Genomic DNA, 17,799 nt, shown 5'->3' with positions numbered 1-17,799 from the left:
CGTAACCATTTACGACTAGCTCTTTGTCACCTCCATATACGAGAAACATATCCTTAGTCCTTTTCAGGTATTTCAGGATGTTCTTGACCGCTGTCCAGTGCCCCACTCCAGGATTACTTTGGTACCTCCCTGCTATGCTTATAGCAAGACATACATCAGGTCTGGTACACAGCATAGCATACATGATAGAACCTACATCTGAAGCATAGGGAATGACTTTCATTTTCTCTCTATCTTCTGCGGTGATCGGGCTTTGAGTCTGACTCAACTTCACACCGTGTAACACAGGTAAGAACCCTTTCTTTGACTGATCCATTTTGAACTTCTTCAAAACTTTATCAAGGTATGTGCTCTGTGAAAGTTCAATTAAGCATCTTGATCTATCTCTATAGATCTTAATGCCCAATATGTAAGCAACTTCTCCGAGGTCTTTCATAGAGAAACTCTTATTCAGGTATCCATTTGTGCTATCCAGAAATTCTATATCATTTCCAATCAATAATATGTCATCTACATATAAGATCAGAAATGCTACAGAGCTCCCACTCACTTTCTTGTAAATACAGGCTTCTCGAAAAGTCTGTATAAAACCATATGCTTTGATCACACTGTCAAAACATTTATTCCAACTCCGAGAGGCTTGCACCAGTCCAGAAATGGATCGCTGGAGCTTGCACACTTTGCTAGCACCCTTTGGATCGACAAAACCTTCCAGTTGCATCATATACAACTCTTCTTCCAGAAATCCATTCAAGAATGCAGTTTTGACACCCATTTGCCAAATTTCATAATCATAAAATGCAGCAATTGCTAACATGATTCGGACAGAGTTAAGCATCGCTACCAGTGAGAAAGTCTCATCATAGTCAACTCCTTGAACTTGTCAAACACCTTTCGCAACAAGTCGAGCTTTGTAAACAGTAACATTACCATTTCCGGCGGTCTTATTCTTAAAGATCCATTTATTTTCTATGGCTTGCTGATCATCGGGCAAGTCCACCAAAGTCCACACTTTGTTCTCATACATGGATCCCATCTCAGATTTCATGGCCTCAAGCCATTTCGCGGAATCTGGGCTCATCATCGCTTCCTCATAGTTCGTAGGTTCATCATGGTCTAGTAACATGACTTCTAGAATAGGATTACCGTACCACTCTGGTGCGGATCTTACTCTGGAAGACCTACGAGGTTTGGTAGTAACTTGATCTGAAGCTTCATGATCATCATCATTAGTTTCCTAACTAATTGGTGTAGGAATCACTGGAACTGATTTTTGTGATGAACTACTTTCCAATAAGGGAGAAGGTACAATTACCTCATCAAGTTCTACTTTCTTCCCACTCACTTCTTCCGAGAGAAACTCCTTCTCTAGAAAGGATCCATTCTTAGCAACAAAGATTTTGCCTTCGGATCTGTGATAGAAGGTGTACCCAACATTTTCCTTTGGGTATCCTATGAAGACGCACTTCTCCGATTTGGGTTCGAGCTTATCAGGTTGAAGCTTTTTCACATAAGCATCGCAGCCCCAAACTTTAAGAAATGACAACTTGGGTTTCTTGCCAACCCACAGTTCATAAGGCATCGTCCCAACGGATTTTGATGGTACCCTATTTAAACTGAATGCAGCCGTCTCTAGAGCATAACCCCAAAACGATAGTGGTAAATCAGTAAGAGACATCATAGATCGCACCATATCTAATAAAGTACGGTTACGACGTTCTGACACACCATTTCGCTGTGGTGTTCCAGGTGGCGTTAATTGTGAAACTAACCCATGTTGTTTCAAATGAATACCAAACTCGTAACTCAAATATTCTCCTCCATGATCAGATCGTAGAAACTTTATTATCTTGTTACTATGATTTTCCACTTCACTCTGAAATTCTTTGAACTTTTCAAATGTTTCAGACTTATGCTTCTTTAAGTAGATATAACCATATTTGCTCAATTCATCTGTGAAGGTAAGGAAATAACGATACCCACCACGAGCATCAATACTCATTGGACCGCATACATCGGTATGTATTATTTCTAACAAGTCAGTAGCTCATTCCATTGTTTCGGAGAACGGAGTTTTAGTCATCTTTCCCATAAGGCACGGTTCGCAAGCACCAAGTGATTCATAATCAAGTGATTCCAAAAGTCCATCAGCATGGAGTTTCTTCATGCGGTTTACACCGATATGACCCAAACAGCAGTCCCACAAATAAGTTGCATTATCATTATTAAACTTCAATCATTTGGCTTCAGCACTATGAATATGTGTATCACTACTATCGAGATTCAACAAAAATAGACCACTCAGCAGGGGTGCATGACCATAAAAGATATTACTCATATAAATAGAACAACCATTATTCTGTGATTTAAATGAATATACGTCTCGCATTAAAGAAGATCCAGATATAATCTTCATGCTCAACGCTGGCACCAAACAACAATTATTCAGGTCTAAAAAAAATCCCGATGGTAGATGTAGAGGTAGCGTGCCGACCGCGATCACATCGTGGAACAATTTCCCACGCGCATCATCACCTCGTCCTTAGCCAATCTTCGCTTAATACGTAACCCCTATTTCGAGTTGCAAATATGAGCAACAGAACTAGTATCAAATACCCAGGCGCTACTGCGAGCATTAGTTAAGTACACATTAATAACATGTATATCAAATATACCTTTCACTTTGCCATCCTTCTTATCCGCCAAATACCTGGGGCAGTTCCGCTTCCAGTGACCAGTCCCTTTGCAGTAGAAGCACTCAGTCTCAGGCTTAGGTCCAGACTTGGGTTTCTTCTCTTGAGAAGCAACCTTTTTGCCGTTCTTCTTGAAGTTCCCTTTCTTCCCTTTGCCCTTTTTCTTGAAACTAGTGGTCTTATTGACCATCAATACTTGATGCTCCTTTTTGATTTCTACCTCCGCGACCTTTAGCATTGCGAAGAGCTCGAGAATAGTCTTGTTCATCCCTTGCATATTATAATCATGAAGCCTTTATAGCTTGGTGGCAGTGATTGAAGAACTCTATCAATGACACAATCAACTGGAAGATCAACTCCCAGCCGAGTCAAGTGATTATGATACCCAGACATTCTGAGTATATGCTCACAGACAGAACTATTCTCCTCCATTTTGCAGCTGTAGAACTTGTTGGAGACTTCATACTCTCAACTCGGGCATTTGCTTGAAATATTAACTTCAACTCTTGGAACATCTCATATGCTCCATGACGTTCAAAACGTCGTTGAAGTCCCGATTCTAAGCCGTAAAGCATGGCACACTGAACTATCGAGTAGTCATCAGCTTTTCTCTGCTAGACGTTCTTAACATCACCAGTAGGATGAGCAGTAGGCCTGGCACCTAGCGGTGCTTCTAAGACGTAATTCTTCTATGCCGCAATAAGGATAATCCTCAAGTTACGGACCCAGTCCGTGTAGTTGCTGCCATCATCTTTGAACTTAGCTTTCTCTAGGAATGCATTAAAATTCAAAGGAACGGTAGCACGGGCCATTGATCTACAACAACATAGACATGCAAAATCCTATCAGGTACTAAGTTCATGATAAATTAAAGTTCAATTCAATTAATCATATTACTTAAGAACTCCCACTTAGATAGACATCCCTCTAATCATCAAAGTGATTACGTGATCCAAAACAACTAAACCATGTCCGATCATCACGTGAGATGGAGTAGTTTTCAATGGTGAACATCTCTATGTTGATCATATCTACTATATGATTCACGCTCGACCTTTCGGTCTCAGTGTTCTGAGGCCATATCTGCATATGCTAGGGTCGTCAAGTTTAACCCGAGTATTCTGCGTGTGCAAAACTAGCTTGCACCCGTTGTATGTGAACGTAGAGCTTATCACACCCGGTCATCACGTGGTGTCTCAGCACGACGAACTGTAGCAATGATGCATACTCAGGGAGAACACTTGTACCTTGAAATTTAGTAAGGGGTATCTTATAATGCTACCGACGTTCTAAGCAAAATAAGATGCATAAAGGATAAACATCACATGCAATCAAAATATGTGAAATGATATGGCCATCATCATCTTGTGCTCATGATCTCCATCACTGAAGCATCGTCATGATCTCCAATGTCACCACCGCGACACCTTGATCTCCATTGTAGCATCGTTGTCATTTCCCCACCTATTGTTACTACGACTATCGCTACCGCTTAGTGATATAGTAAAACAATTACATGGAGATTGCATTGCATACAATAAAGCGACAACCACATGGCTCCTGCCCGTTGCCAATAACTTTGTTACAAAACATGATCATCTCATACAATAATTTATATCACATCATGCTTGACCATATCACATCACAGCAAGCCCTGCAAAAAACAAGTTAGACGTCCTCTACTTTGTTGTTGCAAGTTTTACGTGGCTGCTACGGGCTTCTAGCAAGAACCGTTCTTACCTACGCATCAAAACCACAATGATTTTTCGTCAACTGCGCTGTTTTAACATTCAACAAGGATCGAGCATAGCCACACTCGATTCAACTAAAGTTGGAGAAACAGACACTCACAAGCCACCTATGTTCAAAGCACGTCGGTAGAGCCAGTCTCGCATAAGTGTACTGTCGGATATTGGGTTCCGGCAAAACCCTTAAGGTTCAAACTCTGGGGTGCACACGAAGATCTTCTCCCTACGGATCCACGCCCCAAAGCCTCGTCGCGAATCTAAGCTACACGATGAACAACACAAGGGACACAATGTTTATACTAGTTCGGACCACCGGTGTGGTGTAACACCCTACTCTAGTGTGTGATGTGGTGGATTGCCTCTGGGGTTGATGATGAACAGTACAGAGCATGAACAACCTTGCGAGGGGTGTTCTTGAGCTGGTGCGGTGTTCTACTTGGGATGGATTCGATCCTTTCCTACTGTGGTGGCTAGCTCTATATATAGAGGCCCTGGTCCTCTTCCCAAATATTGAGCGGGAAGGGAGCCAACAACGGCCATTTTGAAGGGGGACAACTAGTACAAGTTATCCTGACTAAAGTTGGTCTTCGACTGCCAAAGGCACTGGCGATGACGCCGTCTTGGGCTCCACAGTGAACTCCCTCCTGCCGCACTGCTGGTCTTGGTCTCGTTGCACCGATATGGTAATCTTTGCTTGATGCCTCGGTACTCTACGCCTATGCTTGCCCCCTTTGCACCAAAGAGGAAACGAGGACATTACGCAGGCTTACGCCCACCTGGCGCCTGCCTGCTCTTGATCATCATGGCTTGCGTCATGAGCACCTCGCGAGGTACTCCTTGCCTTGATCTCTCCGTCTCCTCGCAAGCCTGCCTGGTGAGGCCGCCCCTGAGGAAGCCTTGCATCGTCCGCCCCGCGAGGCCTGGCCCCTCGCGAGGGTCTTGAGCTTGGGTTGATGAAGACGGGCCGTGCTGGGCCACCCCTTGAGCCACGCCGCAGGCTACAGGCAGGCAAGTCTAGGGACCCCCGTTCCTAGAATACCGACACGTACACGTAATGTCGGTTTGAGCCGCTTCATCCAACAATACCGCCGAATCAAAGTATGACATGCTGGTAAGCAGTATGACTATTATCACCCACAACTCTTTGTGTTCTACTCGTGCATATAACATCTACGCATAGATCTGGCTCGGATGCCACTGTTGGGGAACGCAGTAATTTCAAAAAATTTCCTATGATCACGCAAGATCTATCTAGGTGATGCATAGCAACGAGAGGGGAGAGTGTGTCCACGTACCCTCGTAGACCGAAAGCGGAAGCGTTTAGTTAACGCGGTTGATGTAGTCGAACGTATTCGTGATCCAACCGATCCAGGCACCGAACATACGGCACCTCCGCGTTCAGCACACGATCAGCTCGGAGACATCCTTCGTACTCTTGATCCAGTTGAGGCCGAGGGAGAGTTTCGTTAGCACAACAGCGTGGTGACGGTGATGATGAAGTTACCAGCGCAGGGCTTTGGCTTAGCACTACGACGATATGACCGAGGTGTGTAACTGTGGAGGGGGGCACCGCACACGGCTAAACAATTTTCAACTTGTGTGTTCTTGGGTGCCCCCTGCCCCCGTATATAAAGGAGCAAGGGGGAGGCCGGCCAGCCCCTGTAGGGCCCGCCCCAAGTAGGATTCCAACTAGGAATCCTATTCCTAACAGGTTTCCAACTTGGGGAAGGGAGGGGGAAGGAAGGAGAGGGAGAGATGGAAGGCAAGTGGGGCGCCACTCCCCCTTCCTTGTCGTATTCGGACTCAGGGGGAGGGGTTGCGTGGCCTGCCCTGGCCGGCCCCTCTCTCTCTCCATTAGGGCCCAATAAGGCCCATTAGTTCCCCGGGGGGTTCCGGTAACCCTCTGGCACTCCGGGTTTATCCGAAACTTCTCCGGAACACTTCCGGTGTACGAATATAGTCGTCCAATATATTAATCTTTATGTCTCGACCATTTCGAGAGTCCTTGTCACATCTGTGGTCACATCCGGGACTCCGAACAATCTTCGGTACAACATATCACATAAACTCATAATACTAATTGTCATCGAACATTAAGCGTGCAGATCCTACGGGTTCAAGAACTATGTAGACATGATCGCGACACGTCTCTGGTCAATAACCAATAGCGGAACCTGGATGCTCATACTGGTTCCTACATATTCTACGCAGATCTTTATCGGTCAAACCGCATACAACATACGTTGTTCCCTTTGTCATCGGTATGTTACTTGCCCGATATTCGATCATCTATATCTGAATACCTAGTTCAATCTCGTTACCGGAAAGTCTCTTTACTCGTTCCGTAATACTTCATCTTGCAACTAAATCATTAGCCACAACGCTTGTAAGGCTTATAATGATGAGTATTACCGAGAGGGCCCAGAGACACCTCTCCAAAATACGGAGTGACAAATCCTAATCTCGATCTATGCCAACCCAACAAACACCTTCGGAGACACCTGTAGAGCACCTTTATAATCACCTTTTGATGTTGTGACGTTTGGTAGCACACTAAGTGTTCCTCCGGTATTCGGGAGTTGCATAATCTCATAGTCTGAGGAACTTGTATAAGTCATGAAGAAAGCAGTAAGCAATGAAACTAACATGATCATAATGCTAAGCTAACGGATGGGTCATGTCCATCACATCATTCTCCTAATGATGTGATCCTGTTCATCAAATGACAACAGATGTCTATGGTTAGGAAACATAACCATCTTTGATTAACAAGCTAGTCAAGTAGAGGTATACCAGGGACTTTATATTTTTGTCTATGTATTCACACATGTACTAAGTTTCCGGTTAATACAATTCTAGCATTAATAATAAACATTTATCATGAATTAAGGAAATTAATAATAACTTTATTATTGCCTCTAGGGCATATTTTCTTCACTAGATGCATGCTGGATAGCGATCGATGTGTGGAGTAATAGTAGTAGATGAAGGTAGGAGTCGGTCTACTTGGCTTGGAAGTGATGCCTATATTCATAATCATTGCCTTGGATATTGTCATAACCTTGCGCTTTTCTTTCAATTGCTCGACAGTAATTTGTTCACCCATCGTATTATTTTCCTTCAAGAGAGAAGCCTCTAGTGAAACCTATGGCCCTCGGGTCTATTTTTCATCATATATTTTCAGATCTATAAACCAAAAAACCCAAAAATACCTCACTGCAATTTATTTACTTTTATTTGTTTTACGTTTTAGTAATCTTTTATATCTATTTCTATCAGATCCCACCTTTGCAAGTGACCGTGAAGGGATTGACAACCCCTTTATCGCGTTGGGTGCAAGTGTTTGATTGTTTGTGCAGGTGCATAGATTGGACACTTGAGTGTATCTCCTACTGGATTGATATCTTGGTTCTTAACTGAGGGAAATACTTATCTCTACCTTGCTGCATCACACTTTCCTCTTCAAGGGGAAAACCAACGCAAGCTCAAGAAGTAGCACCTATATGGTAACAGCTACCGATATCCAGAACAGTGAGTATATATAAGCCATGGGATGAAACTAACCTCGACGGAAAACAACAGTCGTTCCCAAAATTGTCCTGTGTAAGTACATCGAGAGGCATGTTAAGCACAATAGGCTAAACATCAAACAAATATATCCATGGCAGACAAGATAATCTCCAAAAGAGAGCTTCAGTGTGCAGGTTTAAGCACGCTAGTAAAGAAAAACAAGTGGAAAGGTGTGTTAACTGCAACAGGCCTAACATTTAACAACAAGCAAACATAGTCATTCAAACTGGTATTGTGCCGGTCTAAGTACACTGGTTATTGTTAAATAAAAATGGAAAGGCATGTTAACTCCAACATGCTTAACAACAACCAAATGTAGTCATTCATAGTGGTATTGTTGAAACTAGTATTGATGAAATTGAACTGCATAGTTCATACTTGCACATATAGAACATCAGGTTGTGAATAATTGGAATAAACAAGGCATACTACAAACAACCAAAGATAGCATTTGAAATTGCACATATGCTAACCACAAACAACCAAACAACCAAAAAACTTTAAAAGAGCCATATGCTAGGTATAACAGGCTTAACAGCAAGCAAATATATGCATTCCTATCTGTATGTTTAAAATAGGTATTGATGAAAATGTACTGCACAGTAAATAGTTGCACATATAGAGTATCAGATTGTGAACAACTGAAATAAACAAGGCATACTGCAAACAACCAAATATAGCAATTAAAACTGGACATATTCTCACGACACGACAAAAGGGACTCGACAAAACAAATCATGCCCCCTCCCCCCCATGAAGAGGCACGGCAAAACAAATCATGGGTTTACTCACTTTTCATAGATGGGCTCATTCTCGTGGGAAGAGCACGGACCCTGGGTGTGCTCCATTGGCAGATGGGCTCCTTCCCCTTGGAAGAGCAAGGCTGTAGAGTGCCCTCCCTGATGTCGCAGATGGGCTCTTTCCCCTTGGAAGAGCCAGAGAGGGTGCCCTCCTCGTAGTCGTCGTCGATAAGGTATGACTTGGAAGCTGTGGGTCCCAAGCCAGCGTCACAGAAAGTGTCCTTCAGAAATGACAAAAGGGGCTCGATGGCGATGTAGGATCACAAATTCTTAACAGCGAGGCAGAGAAGATCAGCAACGAGCCCATGGAAGAGATCGACGACGATTGAACCCGTGGGGTTGGGGGTGGGCCATTTAACCTGTGACATAGCCCGTGTCAGGCTGTCGATGTTGATGACCTCGATGTCATAGCCGGCATCCACGACATACCCGCATAATCTGGATCGCTGATTGAGAGCCTGTGGCAAGTAATGGTCATCGGCTTCCTCGGCGGCCACCTCGGCGAGGTCGGGCGAAGGGGCCGCGATACACCTCTTTTGTGTTAGTCGCTCCTCGAGCTCCACAGGAAGCGTAGCCGGGCTTAGGTCTAGAGTGGGGGATGGGATTGGGGATGGGGATCTGTGGGAAAGAGGGTGTTTGGCAGGCATCATCTAAGAAACTCAGTGTGGCTAGGGTATGGAGATCGGAGGGTAAGCTGCATGGGCAAACCAGCTGATGTTGACAATGAAGGCCTTGAGGCAATGGCGGTGGCGGCGACCTTGCTAGGGTTTCGAGTGAGGGAGGGGTTGTGGTGTGTGTGTGTGTGTGCGCGCGCGCCCGAGGAGTTTTTGGGGTGTGTGTGTGGAGGGGGTGTTTGAGGTAATGACGCGGCTACTGAAAATTTTACTACGCGGGAGTCAAACGCGGGAGTAAAATGCTGAGGCTATTGAAAATTTGGATGATGGTGCATCGCACACGGTCCCAAAATAGCAACTGTGTTATGAAATAGAAAAACCCTCGAGCCGAGCAGATATTTTCGAGGGATGCAGGCGGGAGCGGGAACAACAAACATCACACACGGTCTAAACATAATAACCGTGTGTTATCAAACAGGAAAACCCTGCAGGCGGTATATTTTTGAGAGGGGAAGCCTCGTGGAGCCCAATGTACTGTGCTGATCTGCGTGACAGGGTCACCGGCGTGGCACACTGTTAGTGTGAGTGAACCGTGTGTGTTGCATCATCCGACTAGTCTAATGTTCATAAATTTGGCAAAAATGACATGGGAACGGGTCATAACACGAACACACTTTCATGTGGACCAAATATATGTATGAAGGGTGGTTTGATGTTCAAATACCAAATGCACAACTTGGATGTGGCACCTATCTCACAAAGCGCATGGTATTGCTTGCCCCCCTTCGTGTCGGCAGGAGGGGAATCCTATGCTATGAACGCATGCCCGCCCCCACGGATGTTCACCTGGCAAAGTGCGAAGTAGCAGTGCCCCATTACACACACACACATACATACACACACACACACACACACACACACACACACACTTTCAGTCGGCGGGAGAGGGCATCTCACTAAGATATATTGTAAAACGGACCAAGAAGAATCCACCTTGGTTGTACAACCTATCTCTTGTTGTTGGTCAAAGTGATGGACGTCCCTGCGACGCCAGAGATGGGATAGCTCGCCAATAATCTTGCAAGTAGCTAGTCTCTGAAGACAACCACTGCCTGCATGTGGCCCAAACATATGTATAGAGTGTTGATGTTTGAATACACAATTGAACAACATTGTTGTGGCACCGTGCTTTGGAACCACAAATCCCCACACGGAGCGAGGGTTAGTTGACGATGCATTTTATGCATGTATGTCACACCACACTTCGAGCCGATGATGGGGATTCTGTCGGCGTTCTGGGAACGGGGGTACCCAGACTTGCCTGCCTACGGCCTGCGGCGTGGCTCAAGGAGTGGCCCAATACGGCCCATCTACATCAACACATGCTCAAGACCCTCGCGAGGGGCCAAGCCTCGCGGGGCGGATGACAGGAGGCTTCCTCAGGCATGGCCTCGTCAGGCTGGCTCGCGAGGAGGCGGAGAGATCAAGGCGGGGTACCTCACGAGGTGCCCGTGACGCAAGCCATGACGACCAAGGCGCAGGTGGGCGCCGGCCTATGCAGAGTCCTTGTTTCCCCTTTGGTGCAAAGGGGGAAAGCGCAGGCAAGGGTATCAAGCAAAGGCAACCATTTAGGTGCAACAAAACCAAGACCAGCAGGACGGGAGAACGGAGGTCATCGTGGAGCCCAAGCCAGCGTCATCGTCAGGGTGTTTTGGCAGGCGAGGACCAACTTTAGTCAGGATAAGTGTACTAGATGTTCCCCTTCAAAATGGCCAATTGTTGGTGCCCTTCCTGCTCAATATTTGGGAAGAGGCCCGGGGCCTTCGCCTATAAGTAGGACTAGCCACCCATAGGGTAGGGCATCTGGATCAGATTGGATCCACACCCTAGACAGAGAGAGAGGCGACTGAACTCCCCTAGCAGTTGATTGCACCAAACAAGAATAGACTCTCGCAAGGCTGTTCTTCCCTTATACCGTCCTTCATCAGCCCCAGAGGCAATCCACACACCACAAACTGGAGTAGGGTATTACACCACAATGGTGGCCTGAACCAGTATAAATCTTGTGTCTCTAGTGTTGTTCTTCGTGTAGTTTAGATCCTAGCGAGGCGGTGAAACATGGGTAGGCTGAGGGTGTGATCTCCGTGCGCACCCCAGTGTTCGAACCTCAAGGGTCTGCCGGAACCCGAAATCCAACAGATTCGTGCATGCATGCATAGTAAGCGCTCAAACTTAGCTCTGAATCTCACCATGACCTACTACGATAACACAAACCAACGGAAGAATCCACCATGGTAACCTATCTCGTTGTCGGTCAAAGTGATCATGGGTGTCCACGCGGGCCGACGAATATATAGGCTTGTCGCCGATAACCACGTGAGGGAGTGTACCATTCAAAGACAACCACTGCATGCGTATGTATATATGGAGGTGATGCGTGCATATTTGAATACCATGCACAACATTGATGTGGCGTGTGTGTCGAAAATTGTATAGTCCCCACACAGAGCGAGAATGGTTCATGACGTGAAGTGGTACTGCCCACTTTGACTTGGTGGGAGCAGGGGCGGAGACAGGGAGGGGCAAGCAGGGGTCAGACCACTGCCAATTGCTCGCCCCCTCAACGATTCATGCAGGTAGTGTGTACTGTGTAATTAGAGCATCTCTAGCAGACCCCACATAAGTGGTCAAACCCGCAAAATAACCTTTTTTGCAGTTCCATTCGAAAAAACGGGCCCGAACATACCCCTTAAAATCGTCCGACCCTTAAAACTTTTTAAGGGGCCCCGTGAACGCGAAGCTGAAATCCTCATATCTACAGTTTTGAAGGCAACTTTTCCAGGGCCCTGAATACCGGTCACCATTGGCGGTTGAGAAATCTCTGCTCACACCAACACCATGAAGCTCGTCTAGCCGCCGCGCATGTCCGCCCGGCCATAAAGCTCGCTCGACCGCCGCTCCCGTCTGCCGCCCATCCGTCCACGCTGGCCACCTGTCCGCCTTGTCTGCCCCAACCGCAGCGCATGGCGACGGAGGAGCTAGCTAGCTAGCTAGCTCCTGGATGGATTCGAGATGGGATAGCTAGCTAGCTCACTCCTTGATGGATTCGAGCAGAGCTAGTTAGCTAATGGATGGATCCTGTGGCTCCATTTTTGACCGCTTCATGTGTTATTCGTCGGTTTTGAGGGAGCAAGCTAGCTGATCATGGACATGGACGAGAGGAAGAAGAATATGTGGGGAAAGAATATAAGTGAAAATATTCCATTTTACAGTTTAAGTCTGAGGGGTATGTTCTACCGCAGCAAAAACCGACCCTTAACACACGTTTTCCATGAATTGCAAACGCGTTTTGCAGGTCGGCGGGATGCGGGGCCTGCTAGAGATGCTCTTAGCCCAGCCCATATGTTAGCAATTAACTGAAACATCACCGAAGTAGAGAAGCCCATTGTCGGTGTACTGGTACCTTAGTATCCCGAACTTGTGCACGGGCAGTCGCAGCGCCCAGCGGCAAGGCTTGCCGGACGTCCGCCAAGTTCCTCCATGGCTCCTATTGATGCCATTCAAGAACAAAGTGTTTTTAACTAAGAAGACAAGGCCCCGGCAAGAGGAGCTTTCTGGGAAGGATAAGGCCCCGGCAAGAGGAGCTTGCCGGGAAGGCCAACCAAGGCATTTCAAGAGACTTGCCGCGACGCGCCGCGTGTCCCGGCAAGACCCGGCGAGCGACAAGCTTCCGAGTGCGACAAGACGACGACCGCGGCAAGGCACTTGCCGCGGCAAAGCCACCGCTCTGCACCCACGCTCCAGCGCATCCGACGACGTGTCGCCGCAGGATCGTTCCTGGCGCACGTGGCGGGTGGCTGTGCAGCCAAGCGGTGCGAGGTGGCGAATGGAGATGACGAGAAGGCCATCGTGGCGAACGGTGGTGCCCCTAACGGTCGTTTTCTGCACTGTTTGGGCGATCCGACGGGCATTAAATGCCCTTGTCCCCTGCCGTCAGGGTTAGGTAGGGTGCACTGTAGATAGCAGTTGTTCCAACCCCTCTTTTTACATTTGTACCCTTGCCTGCGTTGCCACCTGTCGGTGACCCCTTTAGCCTATAAAAGGAGGCCCATGCGCAACGTAGAAGGGGTTCGACTCATTCGAAACCACAGAACGCTCACGCTCTGGAGCAAGAACACAATACAAACACAAAGCAGCAGTAGGAGTTTTATCTCTCCGGAGAGCTCCGAAGCTGGGTAAAATCCCTCGCGTGCCTCGCCTCGATCTGCTCTTCGTGCGGTCTCCGCTCCCTACTGGACCGAGAAGGGGCCCTGCCCCATTGGTGTTCGTTTCCCACGACACCCATATAACCCAATAACCCATGTACGGTGGTTGTGGCTGGCTATTATTCTGCCACACATCAGTGTCTAATCCAATCAAATTGATCGATTGATGTGTGCAGACGTACGAATTGTGTGCTGCACATCTGCTAGGGCATTCGCCGCCGCCGCCACCGCTTGTTTCTTGAATATGCACGAGTGTGCGTATCATCTTTTATAGAAGAGTGGGGGAAGATACCAAACCACCATGGATGTTACAGAGTTTTAAACGCTACAGTAACTCCCGCTCATAATGTACAATCCACCGCTCTACCTACAAACGTGGCAGTCGGGACTACTCACTCCCTACCCACCCTACCAGAAGATCAAACATGCTATCTACTTCGCCCTTCAATAAACTGGCCTGCTGCCAAGCCCTGCCTTCCGTGACGATGCGCCCAACTACCTGCTGTAGGGATGGCACAGCGCCATCAAACACAATTGCATTCCTATGCTTCCACAACTCCCAAAGCCCTAGGGTGAGGAGTGCCCGTATCTCCTTCGGCTTGCGAACACTCGATGTTCGTGCAACACACCAATCCTTTAGATTGTCTTGGACCGTTGGGGACCACTGCGGCTTGCCCAGGGCCGAGCACAGAGTTCTCCAAACTGTTCTAGCGAACACACATGTCAGCAGGATGTGATCAATGGTTTCGTCCTCCTGGTCACAGAATGGGCAAGCATCCTGATGCGGGAGACCACGGCGGGCAAGTCTGTCTGAAGTCCAGCATCTGTTTCACATAGCCAGCCAGGTGAAGAAGCGGCACCGGAGGGGAGCCCGAGATCGCCAGGAAAATTCCGCCGTCGGCGCCACCTCCCTACCAACGAACCGTGCCGCATAGGCCGACCGTACCAAAAATTGGCCGTTCGTTTACCAGGCCCAAGTAATGGTGTCGGGGACGTGCTCCTGGAGCTGGATCCCATGTAGTCTCTGCCAAATCTCCAGATAGTCCACCAAATCCTCGTATGCCATGTCGGGGCTAATGTCCCGAGTCCAGACTCCCATTGAGATAGCATCATGTACTATGCGTGTGATCCTTGCTCGCTTAGAGATCCTTTCATAGATTCCAGGGGCGAACTCCTAAATTCGCATCCCATGTAGCTAGTGATCCTCCAAAAAGAGAGCTTCCTTCCCGTTTCCAATCGTCACCTTGGTAGCCTCCGCGACTAATGCTAGAGATTTCTTGGGGAGGTTGAATTTGAAGTCCGTCCAAGGGCGACCACTGTCCACCCGACGTAACCAGGCCCAACGAGACTGCATGGCGATGTTAAGCCACCTGTGGCACGGGATCCCAAGGCCTCTCGCCCATCTTGGCATGCACACTTCCTCCCAAGCTACCAAACAGTTCCCACCGTTAGCCTGAGCCTTTCCGCACCAGAGGAAGGCTCTGATTATTTTGTTTATGGCCGTTATCGTATTTGCCGGAAGGTCCAAGGCGAGCATCGAGTGAATAGGAATCGATCAGAGCACCGATATGACCAGGACAAACCTACCACTCTTTGGCAGGGTCGCCACCTTCCAGGTGGGCAGGTGCGCTGCCACCTGCTCCACCAGGCTGCTAAGTTGCGCTGCAGATGGCTTCCTTAGGCCTAGGGGGAGACCTAAATATTTGCATGGGGAGGACCCAATGCGGCACCCCAAGGCTCCTTCCACAAGTGCCACCTCTTCCTGAGAACACCTGATGGGCATGGCCGATGTTTTGTGCATGTTAACCCGGAGCTCCGATACCACACCGTAGATTTGTAAGATCCTAACTGTCGTAACTAGATCCATGTCCACCGGCTTGAGGAAAATAATCACGTCATCCGCAAAGATAGACATGCGGTGCTCACATCCCACGCGCGCCAACGGCGCAAGAAGGCCAGAAGCGGAGGCCATCTTGAAGAGGCGATGTAGGGGCTCCATGACAAGGATGAACAACATCGATGATAGCGGTCCACCCTGACAAAAGCCGCAGCAGTTGAAGATCGGGCCCTGGGCACCCCATTAACCATGTTACGCATTGTGGAGGTGGATAAAAGTCCCACAATGCAGGACATCCACTTTGCGCCAAAGCCCATGCGATGAAGAACTTCCAGGAGGAAGGACCACTTCACTGTGTCGAATGCTTTGGATATGTCCAACTTGATCATCAAAGCCGACTGCTTCAAGGCATGAAGGTGGCAGGCTGTACACTGCGCCAGCATAAAATTGTCATGAAGGAGCCGTCCCATGACAAAAGCGCCTTGATGCTGGCCCACCAAATGTGGTAGGTCCTCGGAAAGACGGCATGCCAACACCTTGTCGAAAATTTTCACCACACCATGTACCGCTTGTCATCAGCGTGTCCTGCTAGGGGCTAGGGCGTTCGCCGTTGCTGCTAGCCGCTACTCGCCATGACCCACGACAACAACACCGTCCATTGATCTACAGTCTGCTGTCGACGCGCGGGGAGGGCTAGATGGATATGGATCAAATACAGGTAGATGCCGGTGAGCAGAACAGATGCAGGTACACTATGTACTACTCCCTCCGTTCCTAAATATAAGTCTTTATAGAGATTTCAGTATAGATGTATATGTAGTTTAGAGTGTGGATTCACTCATTTTACTCTGTATGTACTTCATATTGGAATCTCTATAAAGATTTATATTTAAGAACGGAGTACATCCCACTGGTTCAAAATAATTATAGGTTTATGTCTGTTGAGTAAGCTCATATTTATAAAAATAAGATAATATCTACAAAAGATTTCATAGAATGATTATTTAATTATGACCTTAATGTACCTAATTAATGCTTCATATAAAATATAAATTATTTTAGTAATTACGTGTCTTTTTATAGTAGTTAAAGATGAAGTAAAAGACAACAACAACTGACGGGGTAAATACTTTTTCGGACTAATTGTTTCAACATCAAGTTCCAAAAGTTTGTTGAGAATTATCATTTTTTTGTAGTTACAAATCATAATTTTATGCTTTATCATCGACGCTATCATTGAGACTTAACATACGGTGATATACAATCTTTTACGTCAAATAATGTTTTGCCCCCCTCATGTTCAAATCCTGGCCCCGCCCCTGGGTGGAAGGGATTCATGCGTACACATGCATGCGTGCTCAAACTATATCATGCCATCCTAGAGCATGACCTATATACCGTAATACAAACCAAAAAATATTCCCCTCCTAAGTCAAATTAACCTCTCTCATTGTCGAGCAAAGTAGTGATGGACCAAGCGGACCCACAGATGGAAAGCATCGATATCGCTGATAACCGCATGAGTGGGTGCCAGAGGACAACCGCCATCGCTTTGCATGTGGCCAACCATATGTATGGAGAGGTGTGTGTGGTTGTGATGTTTAAATACCCAAAATGCACAACTTAGATGTGGCACATGCCTCAAAAACCATAAAGTCCCCACACAGAGCAAGGTTCATGAAGCGTACTACATATACTGGTCACCTTCCCCCCTCTTCGACACATACTATATATATATGCTCCTACTGTAATACAAACCAAAATTAATCCTCCTTCACGGTGAAATTAATTAACCTCTCCCGATGTAGGTCAAAGTGATGCATGCATGGACGACGACCTCGCGGGCCCGCAGATGGAAGCATCACATGTGAGTGTTCTAGGATAACCACCATCTGCATATATATGCATGTGGCCCAAAGAGGTGTTGTGTGATGTTTGAATAGCCAGTGCACAACTTTGATGTGGCACGTGCCTCGGAAACTGAAAAGTCCCAACACTGAGTGAGGTGTGTTCACAGACGCGTACATAGTATATATGCTGGTCCCCTCCCACCTCTTCGATGCGTACTATATACTCCCACTGTAACACAAACTAAAAAGAGTCAACCTTGCTAGTCAAATTAACCTCTCTGTCGGCTGTTGGTCGAAGTGATGGACGACAACCTCGTGGGCCCATAGAAAGCGTCACATGCGAGTGAGTGTCATGTAGGACAACCACTGACTGCATGTGTCCCAAACATGTCTGTATGGAAGGGTTGTGTAATGTTTTAAAT

The sequence above is a fragment of the Triticum aestivum genome, chromosome 7B (genome assembly GCF_018294505.1).
Source record: "Triticum aestivum cultivar Chinese Spring chromosome 7B, IWGSC CS RefSeq v2.1, whole genome shotgun sequence".
Taxonomy (NCBI): domain Eukaryota; kingdom Viridiplantae; phylum Streptophyta; class Magnoliopsida; order Poales; family Poaceae; genus Triticum; species Triticum aestivum.
This window is presented reverse-complemented; position numbering follows the sequence as displayed.